The sequence below is a fragment of the Chlorocebus sabaeus genome, chromosome 14 (genome assembly GCF_047675955.1).
Source record: "Chlorocebus sabaeus isolate Y175 chromosome 14, mChlSab1.0.hap1, whole genome shotgun sequence".
Classification (NCBI taxonomy): Eukaryota; Metazoa; Chordata; class Mammalia; order Primates; family Cercopithecidae; genus Chlorocebus; species Chlorocebus sabaeus.
The window spans coordinates 58,113,417-58,129,946 of NC_132917.1; the positions used below are offsets into that span (position 1 = coordinate 58,113,417).

The window sequence follows — 16,530 nt, forward strand, 5'->3', positions numbered from 1 at the left end:
ACGAATCACACAAATACCCATTCTGAGCAGGACCTATGGCCCTGAGGTGATGGGAGAAAGTCCGATTCATCCTCACACTTGCCAAACTGCAGTTGAACTGGGGATTGTTCTGGCTATAAGATAACTACCTTCAAATACAGATGATTGTGAATTTTTAAAAAGTTAAATTAGTTTGGTCGATCAGTTGGGCCTAATGGTTACAAACTTAACCCAGGCCTTCACTCATGGAAAAGAATGCTGTATGCAGGTGACCATTGTTGAGGACTTCATCACTTGCAGGCTTTAGACATTCACTATTCTGACCTTTCCTGAACCATGGGTCATGAGTTGATGTAAAAGGCATTCATCAGTTGGATAAAATTAGTCATGACATATTCTTAGGGAATATTGGCAACTGAACCTACTGTACTAATTTGATAAAGTACAAAGTATACTACTTGATAAAGCTATCCAACCCTTCACAGCCTGCCATTGCTTCATGAACTTACAAATACATCCTGGCCTCTTACACACCTATTTACACCAGATGCCAGAATCCTTTGAAGTCTATAACTTTATGTGGGGCTCATATAGAACAATGGAGGATGAGAAGGATGTTTGTCCACACCAGCCATACCAAACTTGGCAATCAGCGGGATGATGGAGTTCAAAGCCCTCTCACCCAGGCATAGAGTCATGTCTGATTCTTCTGCATCCCTAGAACCTAGTATACTCTACTTATTCATTCATTCGGTGCTTTATTTCTTCATTTGAAATATTTATTGAGAACCTACTTGTATAAGGCACTTCTGGAGCTAAAGTAGTGATATGGTTTGGTTCTGTGTTCCCAACTAAATCTCATCTCCAAATGTAATCCCCATGTGTCAAGGGAGAGACCTGGTGGGAGGTGATTGAACCATTGGGTGGTTCCCCACGCACCCCCCCCCCCCCCATGCTGTTCTTGTGATAGTGAGTTAGTTCTCATGAGATCCAATGGTTTTACCAGGGGCTCTTCCCCCTTCGTTCTCTCTTCCTCTTTCTCCTGCTGCCTTGTGAAGAAGATACTTGCTGCTTCTTCGCCTTCGTCTATGACTGTAAGTTGCCTGAGGCCTCCCAGCCATGAAGAACTTTGAGTCAATTAAACCTCTTTTCTTTATAAATTACCCAGTCTTGGGCAGTTCTTTAGAGCTGTGTGAAAACAGACTAAGACAAGTAGTGAAAAAGAACCAACATAATCCTTCCAGGATGGAGTTTACATCTAACTGAAGAGGCAGATATATCATACATTGCAATATCTATCATAAAAAGAAATAGAAATTGATGAGAAAGCATATTACCTTGACCTGACCTAGTCTAAAGTGTAAGACATAAAGTCTCACAGGAAGTGACTAATCTGAGATTTGAAAAATGGTTAGGAGTGAGCTAGGTAAGAAAGGATACTCAATATGGGAGTACCAGCCAGGAAGACACACAGTATTTTCAAGAAACTAGAATGTAAAGAATAGGAATATGCAGAGGAATGAAATGATTCTAATATGCGAGGCAAGAGACAGGTCTTAGGGAATCCTGAAGTCAATGAGTCAATGTAAAGAATTTTGACTAAGGGAAATAGGAAGAGTTTATGGCACTTTAAGCAGGAGAATGACATGATTAGATCCTAGTTTTCAGGGGGAAAATCACTTACTATAATATACATAGCATTGCTTGGTATGTAAAATCTCAGTGGCTGTGTTATAAATATAGAAGGAGCAGGGATCAGTTAAGAGGCTAGTTAGATAACTACTTTTGCTAGCTTCTAGCTAGCCCATTGAATTCTCTGGTGATATTTTGAAATGAACTTTCCTAAGTCTGTAAGTTGTGCTTTTCATACATTAGAGTAGAGACGGAAATATTATTTGAGAGGCTATTGAAGAACCTGAGTAAGCTATGTTGATGCTGGGACTCAGGTGGAGTAATAGAAATAGGAAGAGTAGAAGGATTCAAAAGACAGAAAATAGAATCAATAAGGCTTGCTGATTAATTGGCTATGAAGTAAGATAAGCATAGCTGAAAGCAGAGTTGAATTATTTACTGCATCGATGAACACCAGAGAAAGAACTGGTTTGAAATGGAAAATTGTGAGTTCGCTATTGAACATATTGAGATTGAGTTGCTTGTGAGACATCCAAATGACCTGTAAAATGAACACTAGATATACAGATTTTGAGCATCAGAGAAAGATCTGGGCTAGAGACAGAAACGGGAGTAGTTGGCATGTGGATGGTAATTAAAGCCACCAGACTGCTGAGAGAATGGAATCTAGACAATATATTGAGTAAGTAAAGAAGGGGTTGCCTTGAGGAATTCAAACATTTCAAGACTGGGGAGAAGAAAATGGCTGGCAAAAGATATTGAAAATAAGTTGTCAGAGAGATAGGATGAAAACATCGTCCTATGTATTTATGGAATGAATGAATGAGAAAGAATGCTGGAAACATAGTGCTAGATTCCTCCCTTATCAGTCAAACAAAGTATTTTTGGCAGTAGACTTGGATATCACATACAGTATAGAGGTATCTATACCTGCTGGGAGAATCCATCCTTGGCTATAGAAAGCAGAAGTACAATACCCTCAGCTCCAGACATGTGCCTTTATTGCCCTTGTGCTTGGTCTTGGGTGTGGCTGGCCCATGTTGGTTCTTTATCCAGGAAGTAGGCATTGTTGGCCAACAAGTTGGCCTTAGTTGGCATATCATCATCACCACCTAAATCAGGCTGAATGGTTTAGGCATTCTAGCCAGCTTATCAAGAAGGGACCTGAGTCATGGGAAATGACATCATAAGTCAAATACTATGCTGATAAGGTATGAAAACCAATCCTCTCATTTCCACCTTAGACATTATATGCTGTCTATTCATAGGTGGAGGTTGGAGAAGTACAATGGCAAAAAAAATAAAGGAGTGGAAATATATCTAGAGTGCTTAGAGGTGATTTCATCAAACAGTACTCTCAGCTTTTAACATGCACATGAACTGGGCATTCAACTTTTAATGTGCACATGATTCTGATTCAATACATCTGATGAGATGCCTGGGATTCTATATTTTCAGAAAGCTCCCAGGGGATGTGAGTGTTTCTGACCGAAGAACCACACTTTGAGTAGCCAGGGTTTAAATGATATTTTAGCACTAACATGGAGGAAAATAAAGTAGCTCTCTAAGCAGCTAGAGCAGAAACTGATCAAGAGAGACACAGGATGTTATGTAAAGCCCAGATCTGGCCTCCAGGTTTGGACACAAGTCCTCCAATAAAGAATGTGGATGGCAACGACTAATTAATGTGTACTGGACCTGGTTACTTGAAGGATTCCACCATGGTGGACTTCATGGTTCTTAGGTGCCTTTAATTTTTTTGGATCCCCAGACACACTTATTCCATGACAACTTGAAGCATATACATTTGTAAACATAGATATAAAGTAAAATTTCCATGGATCAGCAGGCTCTTTAGCTGTGATTTTGCTTTGGAATATAAAGACTTTTCCTACTGTTTAATAAAGAAATATTTATAGTAAGAAAATTGAATCTACTTAATTTTTGAAATTTTAATTTTATAAGGTATACACTATAATGAGTATTTTTGCATGTGACAGAGCCTAGACGCATTGTATTTGGATCAGCACTTAAATTTTAAAATAAAATACAAACTCTATACTAATATAGATTTTGCCTTCTGTAAAGTATGTTCAAAGTAAAAGTTGAAAAAATATGACATAAAGAGAGAAAGAGAAATAAGAACTAGAGAGTGTATAATATAAAGTGAAGCAGATAAGGCAAATTAAAAGAAGGATTTTTACAGGGGAAAAACAATTTCATTTTATTGTGAAGACCTAAATGAATAAAAGAAGACTTTGAATGTGAAGATGATTAAAAAGACAAAATCATTAGCTAAAGATATTTACAAGTTTAGACTCTTTCATTTTGATTGTAATTTTAATTAGTTGGACACAGGGGGAGAAGAAAATGAAAGCCTACATCATCTACTTACTCTTTAAATTGCATTCCACCTTAATTTTCTGGCTTTCAGTTCTTAATTTTCTCTATTTTTGTTCTAAGTAATCCGGTTATCAGGCTAAAGTGATTTTTTTCTCAGCCAGGTTTAGCATTCAGTATTCGCACCTTTGAACAAGAAAAAGTTCGCCCCATTGCTTTAGTTTTTATTCTTTCAATAGCAAAAACTCTCTACAGGTAACTTTTTTCAGTCTTTTGTTTATTCAGCAGGGGGCTTCGTATACCATGACAGTTAGATGACTAATAACAAAGGCTCCTATTTTCAAAATAATTATGCTCTATTTACACAGTGTTCCACAAAATTTACTCATAAAATTTAGAAGGCAATAAAGCCTTAAAAAGCTGTAGTTTTACTATTCATTAAAGCCATTTTTCTGTGTACAAGCAAGTTGTTTGTTTCTGTATTTGATAAAATGGAAGCCAAAAATTCAGTATTAGTTAATCAAGTTCGGGATTTGTGTATATGTGAATAAAAATTTTAAAACTTACATTGAACACATCTGTTTAGAATAACCTACTTTTGAAAGGGTTTATCTTCAAGATATTATCTGGCTTTTTAGTAGGGCTATTTATTTTGCATTTGTTAAAGAAAACAAGGCTAGGTGAGGTGGTGGGCACCTGTAATCCCAGCTACTCGGGAGACTGAAGGAGAATTGCTTGAACCCAGGAAGTGGAGGTTGCAGTGAGCCGAGATCGCGTCACTGCACTCCAGCCTGGGTGACAGAGCAAGACTCATTCTGAAAGGAAAGGAAAGCGAAGGAGAGGGGAGGGGAGGGGAGGGGATAAAATTAGCATAACTAACCATGCATTATGTGTTGTTCAGTTTGCCCCCCTCTTCCAAAACATATTCACTCAAATAATGTAAAGGAACAATGTTGAAGTGTCTTGAGGTCTAAGGATGAAAGGCACTATTTAAGTGGTGGTGACAATTATTATTATTATGCTGCCATAGATAAAGAGTTAAAATTGGCTTTTAAAACTATTGTGGACAATTTCATTTTGCTTCCCCATAAGTCAGAAACAATCAAAGTATATAGTTCTCAGCACATGAGCTATACACTCAAACTAGAACTAGTAGGGAGTCTAAAATGAATTATCCTAGTAATTAAATACCCACAAATAAAGCATTACTTGCTGATCATAGCCAACCAGGATGGTTGTTAAGGGGCAACTAGAAAACTCAGCTGTACCTCATTAGTTGTCTTCTGTCTAAAATTCCAAAATATTTTGTATTTTTAAAAAAAGCCTTTCTCACCATAAAATACAAATGTTCCTTGAGAGACATGATGCTTATAATTGTTGCATGATTTTATTTTATTTTACTTTATTTATTTATTTATTTATTTCGAGATGGATTTTTACTCTGTCACCCAGGCTGGAGTGCAGTGGTGTAATCTGGGCTCACTGCAACCTCGGCTTCCTGGATTCAAGCGATTCTCCTGCCTCAGCCTCCCGAGTAGCTGGGGTTACAAGTGCGTGCCACCATGCCTAATTTTTTTATTTTTAGTAGTGGCAGGGTTTTGTCATGTTCGCCAGGCTGGTCTTGAACTTCCAGTCTCAAGTGATCTGCCTAACTCGGCCTCCCAAAGTGCTGGAATTACAGGCATGAGCCACCACACCTGGCTAGTTGCATGATTTTAATGAGTATGAGCTCCACATAGTTTCTAGACATACAGTTTAAGAATAAGGTAGAATAACAGAGAGTAACTAAGAAGTTCAGAGAGAATTAGAGGGGGTTGCGAGGGTGAAAAATCTACAGAAAATGAAATACAGGAGCAAAAGAGACAAAGTTCCTAATCTTGTCCAAGAATGTGATAAGAATTAACATTAAAATTATTAGAAAGTGTCAACAAGAAATGCCATAAAATCCCTTTCTCTGTAAGTCTTTTAAAACAGAACAGTTGTGTCTTTCCAGCATGGTCTAGATGTACTACTGAATACAAGATGATGACATTGGTTAATTGTCCTGTCTAGGATTGTTATCTCTCTGAAATGCGTCATACCTGAAAGGTCTTTTCTTTAATGCAATATTGGGATGTTGCACCCATTTGTTTATAATTTGGATATACGTAGCGGCACTGAGATTTTATTCCAGTATTTCTTGTCTTGCTACTCTTGTCCATTTCGACTAACAATTATTGCTTAGTGTTCAGACTCTTGCTTCAAAATCAACTGAAGTGTTTTGTAAGTATATAGATTCTCAAGGCCCCATCCTTTTTTGGGGGTCAAGTAACCCAATTTGTGAATCTTCAGAGGCCTACTAAGATGAGGGAGGGGACATGTTTTTGGAGTTAGAGAGTCAGAGAGTGCCAAGGCAGAGTATTTTCCAACAATATATTATTACTGTCACCTGCTGGGGGTCCCCACCAGGTACATTTCTCAACCTGGGTTGAGTGTGTAACCTCCAACTCTGTAGCACCCCCCACCAATCTAGTTATAACTCTTAGGAACACTGCATTGTATTTTATTGTTTAGTTGGGTAGCCCTTCTTAGCTCTCATATTAATAGAGGGCCATGTGTTCCTTGTTTACTTTTAAGTCTCCAGAATCTAGTACTATTTCTGAAACATGGCAAGTGCTCAAATAATACATGTTGAATAAAAGAATAAATCAATGAATAAATAAAGAAGTGCTAGTTGAGTAAATTAACTTAAGAAGACACACAAAAAAGGAAAAAGAATGTATGTATCTTGCTAGCAAAATGAAACAGAAAAACAATATCAGTAACTACCAATTATTAAATTCTTATTATGTGTCAGAAGTTCTAAGTACTTTAAATGTCATATTTAATTCATACAACTATATACGTGGAATGCTATTATTATTAGATTTTTCAGAATAAAGGAAGGTCCAGTTACTTGCCCACAGCCACACATCTTGTAAGACAGGACTAGAGCTGAAACCAAGGCAGCTGGACTCTTGAACCCATGCTCTAAACTATTACTCCATGTAATGTAGACAGTGATCAAGGTACTGTGCTAGGAGTGGTGGAGGATGCTAAGAATCAGCTCCTGCGTTCAAGGGGGCTTACAATAATTAACAATACTTGTTTATCTGAATAATTTGCTCTCCCTTTTTCCTTGCAATTTAAGAGAAGAGAGAAAGAAAACAGGGAGGCAAGGATGAAGAAAGGAAGAAAAGAAGGAAGTAAGGAAGGAAGGGAAAAGGAGGGAAGGAAGGAAGAAAGGAAGGAAGGAAGGAAGGAAGGAAGGAAGGAAGGAAGGAGGGAAGGAAGGAAGGAAGGAAGGAAGGAAGGAAGGAAGGAAGGAAGGAAGGAAGGAAGGAAGGAAGAATGGAAGGAAGAATGGAAGGAAGAATAGAAAGAAGGCAGAAAAGATAAAATGATGGAAGGAAGGAAGGGAGGGTAGGATGGGGAAACAGCCCTAGTTCTTCAACAGGTTTTTGATCCAATTTATGCCTGTTTGATTCTGTTCCAGACAAGGAACAGTGAATAAAAAACTCAAAGCCAGCACTTACACCTGCAAAAACTTTTCACCATTCTTTGAGTATTAAAAAAATCCAACTTCTAACACAAAGAAATGATAAATGTTTGAGATGATGGATATGCCAGTTACCCTGATCTGATCACTGTACATTATGTGTATCAAAACATCTCTATGTACCCTAAGAATGCATAGAATTACTATTAGTCAGTTTAAGACAGTACTTTTAATGGGAGAATTCGTCTCTGTTAGAAAAGGGAATCTGTCCTTTGTTAATAACTTGAAAGAAAAAAATTTTGTTGTCAAAAAACCCAACACCGACTTTATATGTATATAATATATTTACATTTATATGTATGTATAATATATTTCATTTTTTCCTAATCTTACACTACAAATTTCAACATTACCACCATAGCATTTACATATATTCTAAAACTATCCAGTAATGTGGCATAAAATAACTAACTCATTTTTACTGAGGATCATAAAACCTTAGAAGAATTTAGTTTGAAATCTTGAAACAAAAATAGCAAAAGTTAATATAAGGTAGAAAAAGAGAAATAAATTTTGACTTATTAGAGAAAAGGGTTCAGGTGCAGGATGAAGCATATCAAAGGCATATGAAATGTCATTACTTTGAAAAAAATAAAAGAATGGCAAGTTTAGAAAATTAACTATCAAATTACATTTTTTTAAGAGGGGCAGTTAAAATGTTGATGAACAAATATAAGATGATGACTCAGGGGCACTAAAAATACAAAATGTGTGGGTTCTACTAGATAATACAATAAGTACTGGGAGTTTCACTTTACAACCCACTGTGATTAAACAGCATACTGCTGAAAATGCAGATGTGATACTGCCATAGTAAAACCAGCCTTTTAAAAGATGTTTCTAATTAAATCATGAAAAATCAAAAAGAAAATGTTGAGAGAAGCCATTTTGAAGATTTTATTAATGATGTATTCATGGAGAGGGCTTTATTAGATTTGAACTAGCAAATGCTAATACTGGTGTACAAAATGATAGATAAGAAATTTTACCCTTAAAAAGTTATTTCTTCCAGGGTAAAAACTTTGTTTGTAATATAAGCATCCTTTAATTCAGTTAAATTCTAGTAATGAGGTACTCAAATATTTGAGTTAATAATAGTTTTATTAATCCATACCTGTATATGATCTAAATGTGTTTATTGTTGCCATTTCTCACTCAGAATTTTACTCCTAAATAGAGGACTCTTTTTAATATTCAGATAGCTTTTATCAGGAGTCCGGAAGTCATTGGCTTTACTCGATTTTAATACCAAAACATCAGGTGTAAATTGATCCATTGTAGAAGCTCTTGTTAAATGCTTTGTAGTCAGAGCACAGTGGCTCACACTGTAATCCCAACAATTTGGGAGGTTGAGGTAAGAAGACTGATTGAGCCCAGAAGCTTGAAACCAGCCTTGGCAACAAACACAGTGGGACCCTGACTCCGTGTGCATCTTTAGTTCCAGCTACTCTGGAGGCTGAAGTGGGAGGATCACTTGAGCCCGGGAGATGGAGGATGCAGTGAGCTATGGTCTTGCCACTGCACTCCAGCCTGAGAGATAGAGTGAGACTCTGTCTCTAAAAAAATAAATAAAATGATTTCTAAGGAAACCCAGGGAAGACCTAAATTAAGATTAACCTATGAAATACATGAATAATTCCAGAAGATGAAAGGTAGATTTCTTGTTTTGAAGACTATTATCTCCTCATTCACCCGGCTAATTACTCACTATCCTTCAAAACTTAGCTCAAAATTCACCACAGCTGGGAAACTTTTCCTAACTCCTTCCTCTTTTGGCTTCTAGGTGCTCCCTTATCAACTTGTGGACATCTTACTCTTTGCAGAATGATAGCCTCTTACCTGCAATTATAAAATCTAAAAAACTCTAAAAACCAGAAGCCTTTTCGTTTGGTGCAAATTTATTTGGGGGTAAAACTTGACCTATAAATTTATTTGCAGAAATAGCAAAATGTTTGTTTGATTATGAGAGTGCTTCCCCAGACCATACAAAGAGGTTAGCATAATATACGGCATATGCACACTACAGTTCACCCTTGGTATCCTTGGGGGGTTAGTTCCAGAAACCCCTATATAAAAATCCTCAGAAGCTCAAGTTCCTTATATACAATGGCATAGCATTTGCAGATAACCACCACACACCATCCCGTACACTTTAAATAATCTCTAAATTATTTAAAATACCTAGTACAATGTGAATGTTCTGTAAATAGTTGTTACACTTCTTGGAAATTTGTGTTAGTTTTTATTGTCGTATCATTATTATTTTTTTCCAAAATATTTCTAATCACAGTCAGTTGAATCCACAGACGTGGAACCCACAGATACAGAGGACCAACTGTAGTATTGTTTTTTGTTGTTTGTTTGTTTGTTTTTTTTTGAGACGGAGTCTGGCTCTGCCGCCCAGGCTGGAGTGCGGTGGCCGGATCTCAGTTCACTGTGAGCTCCGCCTCCCGGGTTTACGCCATTCTCCTGCCTCAGCCTCCCGAGTAGCTGGGATTACAGGCGCCCGCCACCTCGCCCGGCTAGTTTTTTGTATTTTTTTAGTAGAGACGGGGTTTCACCCTGTTCGCCAGGATGGTCTCGATCTCCTGACCTCGTGATCTGCCCATCTCGGCCTCCCAAAGTGCTGGGATTACAGGCTTGTAGTACTGTTTTTTAAATGCTCTCAGATTTTAGAGGTTCCACTGAGGCTTGGGACCTCAATGTCATCTCACAGTTCTTAAATTGCACCCTACCAGCTCCATTTCCCATTTGGATTCCATGACTCTTCAACATCTTACCATTTTCTTTAATTTTCTTACCTAAATGAACTTGCCTTCTATTTTGCAGAAAAAAATAAAGCTATGAGGTATGAGATCCCAACTAATTCATTGGCCATCTCCTACCCTCATGACCACTAATTGATCTATACCTGCCATTCATTCTTAATTGCTTTTCTGAAGTCTCAGGGGTGTAGCCGGGGAAAGTAACATATGTTTCTTACCCATCACAAGACTCATGGTTCAGGCATCTACAATAAAAGGCAGACTGAGAAGCAAAAAACTTACAAATTTATTTAATATAAATTTTATGGGACTCACAAGCTTTGGAAATGAAGACCTAAAGAAACAGAAAAAAACAATGTGATATAGTTTGGCTGTGTCCCCACCCAAATCTCATCTTTAATTGTAGTTCCCATAATCCCCATGTGTAGTGGGAGGGACCCAGTGGGACTTAATTGAGTGATGGGGACAGTTACCCCCATGCTGCTTTTCTCATTATAGTGAGTGAGTTCTCACGAGATCTGATGGTTTTATAGGGGGCTTTTCCCACTTTTGCTCAACACTTCTCCTTCCTGCCACCATGTGAAGAAAGACGTGTTTGTTCCCCTTCTGGCATAGTTGTATGTTTTCTTAGGCCTCCCCAGCCATGCTGAACTGTGAGTCAATTAAATCTCTTTGTTTTATATCACCCAGTCTCAGGTATGTCTTTATTAGCAGCATGAAAATGGACGAATACACTATCTATTTTATGTTTAGATTTGATTAAGAGTGGAATTATGGTTGGACAAAAGGAAGTATGATCTAATGGTAATAAACCACGGGGAACTTAGCAAAGCCTATTTGTACACATTCTTGTTTGTATCTCTGCATGTTCTGGTATAGGGAGGACCCCTCTGGAATGAGTGTCTTATGACCTACTTTAAAGGATGGTCAGAGAATTATTTTATGGTCTGCTTCAGGGGAGAACCACAAGAGAAAGTCAGAAAGACCTTCCTGCTTCTACTCTTTTCTCAAGTGCCAGGGTGCCAAATTTGGGGTAGTGTGTCCTGAACCCTGTCAAAGGTTAAAGTCTACTTCCCCAGTTTAAAACCTACATTTCTTATTCTTTAGATCTTAGTACTTATTGCCTACTCCAAAATTGTACTCTTTTGTTATTTCCATGCTTTATTTTCTCTTACATGTTTTTATTGCCCTATAAATATGTTCAACTGTCTCCAAGTCTTAAATTACACACCCCCCACCATCAATCCCACATCCTATGCTCTCCCCTACTTACTTCTCCCACTCTCCTGTATTGCTTTATCAGCTGCTTTTAAAGAGGACATAATTCTTGCTTCCTCTATGACTTTCTAATACTCAAACTTCCTGCAATTAAGTTCTGCAGGGACTAGTATTGGAAAAAATTACCAGTGATGTCCAGATAATCAAGTCCAATGGTCATGTTTGTTCCCTGTCTAAATGAATCACCCTATGCCATTTAACACTATTGACATTTTCTTAAAACTGTCTACCCTTTGGTTGACATTTTACTGTTATTTCATTCTCCTACCTCTATTCATTCCTTCTTCATTTCTTTGGGATTCTTTCTTCTTGCCTGTCTCTTTCATACTGATGCCCCACAAAGTTCGTTTTTACTCACAGTTATTTATTTTTTTCTTTTATAAATTCTTTGTGTAAATGTGTGGCAATCTCATAATTTTCATGACTTCAATTCTTGCTTATAATTCTAATAACCTCAATAAATGTATCTTCAATCCTAAACTATTCCCTCCCCTTTATATTTACAGATGCAACTGCCTATCAAACATACTTCTTTAGATGTCTTATAATCACAATACATGTAACATGTCCTAAACTGCACTCAATTCCCACCCCCACCCCCATATTTCTTATTTATTCCTACCACATCTACAGTAATGATGCTATATCCAAAACACAATCTCATTTTGTTATGCCTCTGCTTAACCCTTCCTGGCTCTTCATTACCTAAAATCAGAACTTCTTAACTGGTATGTCATGAGACCCTCCTTGATCTGCACTTCCTTACCAATTTCCCTGGTCCCGTCTCCAGCCACTCCCAGCTTCATGGTTTAAACGTTAGGAACTCTAAGCCGCTTATAGTTTTTCATGTTCTCTCTGTTGTTTTATGATCTGGACACTTGTTCGTGCTTTTTCTACAGCCTGAAATGCTATTCCAACTTTTCTTACTCTGTATAGTTCTTATTAATCTTTTAAAATCCCAGACATTATTTCATCTGGGAAACAACTTTTATTGACCAGTGATTTTGAGAACAGGAAAAGCCAAATCGATTTACTTCCAAAGGCAAGATCTGCAAGCCTAGTGTTGGGTGATTTTTATTTTATTTTATTTTATTATCTTATTTTTATTTATTTTGTTTGAGACAGAGTCTCATTCTGTTGCCCAGGCTGGAGTACAGTGGCACGATCTTGGCTCACTGCAACCTCCGTCTCCCAGGCTCAAGCGATTCTCTTGCCTCAGCCTCCCAAGAAGCTGGGATTACAGATGCCTGGCACCACACCAGGCTAATTTTATAATGTTTAGTAGAGATGGGGTTTCACCATGTTGGCCAGGCTTGTCTCAAACTCCTGACTTTAAGCGATCCACCTGCCTAGGCCTCCCAAAGTGCTGGGATTACAGGCGTGAGCCACCACGCCCAGGCCAATATTTTAAGTATCCTCATTGCTCCTTTATGGGTGTTTCAAAAACGCGCATTGATTATTGAGGGCTCATTCAAGAACAGTTGTTGCAAAAGCAGTGTTTTATTCTTCAATGCTATTATGATAATATATTTGCACACCTAGCTCTTTCTATATTTTGTTTCTATTTCCTTATATCTTTCACTCGGGAACAAAAAATGTCTAGTTGTGAAATAGATTCACTGTGCACCGGTTACCAAGTAGTCTGAGTCCAGTGAGACAGAACACCACACATAAGTTATATGAAGTGGGTTTATTAGTTATAGATAGGCAGCAAGGAACAACAGAAGCCTTGGGTTCATTACCTTGAGGATTCCCTCAAGGCTCAGGAAAGCTGCCTGGGGAGCATGGAGTCTCACCTGCAGGTGTCCCACTTGTGCCACAGCTGAGGGACTCCAGAAAGCATCTAGCCCTGGGGTTTGTACCTCAGGAACATGTGACACACTGGGCTAAAGCACTCAAGGACATCCTGTTTCTAGGATTGGACTGCAACAGAGCTTGGGCTATTCTGGTGAATCCTTTCCTATCTTAGGATGTTGCATTTCCAGATCATTTTACAGTTATTCTTGAGAACTACAAGAAAGAAAGGGTGGAGAACTCGGTTGGAATATGGCCACTTGGAGAACTGTTCTACACTAGGCCAAAAGTTTGTTTTTATGTCTTTCTCTTTTTATATGCATATAGCTAAATTATTTCCAGAGTCATACAAATCTATAATACCACAAGCAGAGTTTGACTGCATTTTCCCCAACACTGAGTACTTTTATTAACATTTTCTTTTGCTCTTGTTAATGCTTAAAGTGAAACAGAGCAGAGCATTTTTGTGTTAATTTGGATAACTTGCATACTCATGATGCTGTTTATTTTCCCATATATTTTTTATTAGTGATAGTTCTTTGTTTTGCCATCATATTTTAATTTTCATGAGTTCTTTTTGTTCTCAAAATTACCCTCCTTTTTAAATAGCATTCTGTCTATACCTTATGGTTACAGTATTTTCTGAAATATGTGTGAGGTATTATTGAGATTGTTTTTATTTATTTATTTATTTTCTTTAGCTTGAACCCTATTCTTCTTTGATGATCATTTCTTTCTGCTTATACTTCTTGACCATTCTCTTACATATTACATGCTTCACTCAATTCCAAGTGATTCCTTCTTATCCATTGATGTTTCAATGCGACAATAAAAATAAGTGACTGTGTGCTGTGCACATCAGCAGTTTATCCACTGGCATGCTTTGCTTTAGGGTAAGTAGGATGGAAGCCAGCCATCATGCTGGGAGGCCCTAAAGCAACAAAAGAAGTCTTTGCTCCGGAACAGCCTTATCACACTCCTGAATTCTTCCCAGAGAAGTGATTCATTTTTCTTTGGAAAAGGAAACACTGATTTTGTTTTCGTTTTAACTTGGGAAATAGAAGCTTGACTTCTGAGGATTCTGCTTGCATATGTATGTGTATGAAGAAGAGGGTGAGATGGGGGTGGAGAGAGACAACAGTGACTGAATTACGTGTACACCCTGGCTATGAATCCCTGGCTATGAATCCCTGTCTTTAGAGTGCCATGTGTCCTGGAGGCCAGCTTCTCTCTGGGGCTCAGTAGGGCAGATCAGTCAGTCTGTTCTGTACTTTCTAGGTTCAGGCTTCCCCTTTGCTCTTTCATCAGTAACCACTCTTTCACTCACTTTCTATTTTGCAAAAAATGGTTGAAATTTCTCATCCACTATCTCTTTATTATGGTGATATTTACCTGGATTTTCCTTCTGGGATATTGTTGCCTAAAGATTGTGCTTTTTTTTTTCCTTCTCAAATTAAGATGTTTGTAGTTTTAATTCATTGGCTTTCTAAAATTAAGGAATTAACACATATAAGTTCATATATGATACAAATATTTTTGTCATCTTTTTACTTTGGTTTATTTTGATGTAAAGAAAGTTTTAAATTTCATGTAGTCATCTCTCAGTCTTTCCTATACATATTTTTCTTCTATTGAATGTATATTTGGAAAATTATTCTTATTTCAGATATTTGCTTTGGGTAAATTACGTGTTCCTTTGGATTTTCAGTGTTTTATTTTTAATAATAAGTATTTCATCTGTCTAAATGTATTTTTGGTATTGGCAAATTTTCAAGCCTTTTTATTTTCTTTTTAGTAGAAAATTGTTTTTCAAACAGAATCTTAAATGGAAGTTTAATTTATAAAAATTGGGAAAGTTGGCCAGGGGTGGTGGCCTGTAATCCCAACACTCTGGGAGTCTGAGGCAGGAGGGTTGCTTCAACCCAACAGCTCGAAACCAGTCTGGGAAACATCATAAGACCCCCCCTTTTTAAAAAACTAAAAATCGGAGGAGCCTGGTGGCACATGCCTTTAGTACTAGCTACTCGGGAGGCTGAAGTGGGAGGTCACTTGAACCCAGGAGGTCAAGGCTGCAGTGAGCCATAATCACACCACTGCACTCCATTCCAGCCTGGGTGACAGAGTGAGACCTTGTCTAAAAAAAAAAAAAAGGAAAGTGGAATGGTCTAAGTGAATTGGTGTGGGAATGCAAATTCAATCAGCCTATCTGATTCTTTCAACCATGGTCCTATATTTGAGGTATCTTTAGTTTTTCAGAAGTAAAATTAGAAACAGTTTTCGGTATATGGTATAAAGTAAAAGTCAAAATTGATCCTATTCCTGAATTGCCAACCAATTATCTAAAAATTAATTATTGGTAAGCCCTTTTTTCCTAACTGAGTTGGAAAATGCCTTTTATATATTAATTACTACCCATCAGAGATTCTATTTTAGGGATGTCTTTCCATTCCATTGACTTATCTGTCTACTTTTATACCAGAATTCTACTGTTTTAATTAGTATAGAGTTACAAGAATGGTGAAGTCGCAGACTCTTTTAAACAACCGGATCTCAAGTGAACACATGGAGGGAGAACTCACTCACTACTGTGAGGATGGCACCAAGTTACTCATGAGGGATCTGCCCCCATGACCCGGACATCTCTCACGAGTCCCCACCTTCAATATTGGGGATTACATTTCAACATGTTTGGAGGAGACAAACACACACTATATCAAGTCGATTCTTTCTTTCTTTCTCTTTCCTCTCTCTTTCTTTCTTTCTTTCTTTCCCTTCCTTCCTTCCTTCCTTCCTTCCTTCCTTCCTTCCTTCCTTCCTTCCTTCCTTCCTTCCTTCCTTCCTTTCTTTCTTTCTTTCTTTCTTTCTTTCTTTCTTTCTTTCTTTCTTTCTTTCTTTCTTTCTTTCTTTCTTTCTTTCTTTCCTCTCCTTCCTTCCTTCCTTCTTTCCCTCTTTCTTTCAAATAATCATAACTTATATTTTCAAGGAATGGCCCTAGTTTCCCGGTTTGCTCTACCTTACCTAGTCAGGTGCACAGGGAAAGTCAGGTCACCTACACAAAATGTGGTCAACCAATACAATCTTAGGAGTTTTGATATTTTAATTCTATAGTTAATTTTAGGACCATTTTTACTGATTTCCCTATATTACAGCATTTGACTCCTTTGT

The 16,530-nt window shown here is 37.6% G+C and overlaps 1 long non-coding RNA gene across 1 annotated transcript in view; it reads left to right on the forward strand.

The window, feature by feature from the left end:
• Positions 1-1,868: 1,868 nt before the first annotated feature.
• The window catches only part of LOC140713429 (uncharacterized), a 21,263-nt gene continuing 6,601 nt past the window's right edge, over positions 1,869-16,530 (forward strand). The window contains exon 1 of the long non-coding RNA XR_012095508.1: positions 1,869-2,822. This is a non-coding gene — a long non-coding RNA (uncharacterized lncRNA). The remainder of the gene's footprint in view (positions 2,823-16,530) is intronic.